Below are 1,445 nucleotides of genomic sequence, written 5' to 3' on the forward strand. Positions count from 1 at the left end.
CTCTGAAGAGGGAAAATGACAATTATACCCTCATGTGCAAGACACATGACCATATTTAACCAAAAAATCTGATTGAGTTAGGCCTAAAGGATATAACGTGCAGGATTTTGAAACATTAAGGACAAAACTAGTCAAATTTAAAGGCAAAGGATACCGCCTGCAATTTGGTACAAACATAAAGGACAAAACTTGTAATTTACTCTTATAAAATCTATACAACTAACAGTTTTAGTTTCCTTATTTACTTTCATTTTTCCTCTTTCCTTTAACTATAACTTAGTAAACAACCGTTTCTTTTGTTTTGATAGTTATTTTTATAACTAATTATAAGATTAAGGTTTATTATTAAAACCCAAATGATTTATTGATTTATTTATAAATTTTAGATGAATTTGTAATATCTACATAATCAATTTAAAAACTATATTTATTGGGAATGATATTTAACCTATCAATTATTAACAAGATCGTTATCATTTAGGATAATCATTTCCCGTCATCGTTTCCCATCCGTTACTTTGGAATTCTCCATCCTTACTCGTGCGATAATTCAAGGAATTTCCATACGCAACCAATGTGAGCATACTCGACCCTTTTTACGCTTTAACGCATTTTTGGGTGCAACATGTATCAACTACAAAATCCACTTTACACAATCGAATATAATCAAACACTCAATCCATCGAACACATATTTGTTATGCTTAGGTTGTTTATGCGTGTTAGTTTCGAATTGTATACTCATGATATTCGTTATGCTTAAGTTGTTTATGCATGTTAGTTTCAACTTGTATACTCATGCTATTTATTATGTTAGGTCATTTATGCACGTTAGTTTCTACATGTATATCCATACTATTTGTTATGCTTAGGTTCTTCTAATATGCTAGATTCAACTCGAATATAAATTGCCACGTTGGATTGAGAAAACTTTTATACTTATACTTATATTCAAACTTATATGATCGCCAGTACTTTTGTATTGATCTATGCTTTTAATACATGGTGCAGGATTTTGATGATGCAAGGAATCTAGTAGGATTGCCTAGAAACGCATTTAAACTTTAATACTTGTTGTATCGTATTTTATCTTCAAACATATTGTATTTTGATTCCAAACCTTGTATTAAACCTTTATTAATGAAAAGAAATTTTAGTTCTTTTACACGTGTCGTTATTCAAATTTGTTATATTCTAGCTCGATCAATGTAAAAAGTAATTATTAAATACTCGACACAAATAGCGTAATGAAGTCTCTTGCAATCTAGTTTTCGTCTCATCCCGATGTTTCCGTCATCGGTTGGGGTGTGACAACACTTCGTCAAGATTACTAATGACGAAGAACTATCTTCGTCATGAAGGTTCGTTGAGTATGTTAATGGCGAAGAACTATCTTCGTCATGAAGGGTTTGTGACGAACTATCTTCTTAATGTCAACACATAAAC

The 1,445-nt window shown here is 31.0% G+C and overlaps 1 long non-coding RNA gene across 1 annotated transcript; it reads left to right on the forward strand.

Moving 5' to 3' along the window:
• Positions 1-512: 512 nt before the first annotated feature.
• LOC110871052 lies at positions 513-1,164 on the forward strand. Its single transcript, XR_002553448.2, has 2 exons — positions 513-576; positions 1,011-1,164. It is a non-coding gene; the product is annotated as an uncharacterized LOC110871052 (long non-coding RNA).
• The last annotated feature ends 281 nt before the right edge of the window (positions 1,165-1,445 follow it).

This window comes from Helianthus annuus, chromosome 8 (genome assembly GCF_002127325.2).
Source record: "Helianthus annuus cultivar XRQ/B chromosome 8, HanXRQr2.0-SUNRISE, whole genome shotgun sequence".
Taxonomy (NCBI): domain Eukaryota; kingdom Viridiplantae; phylum Streptophyta; class Magnoliopsida; order Asterales; family Asteraceae; genus Helianthus; species Helianthus annuus.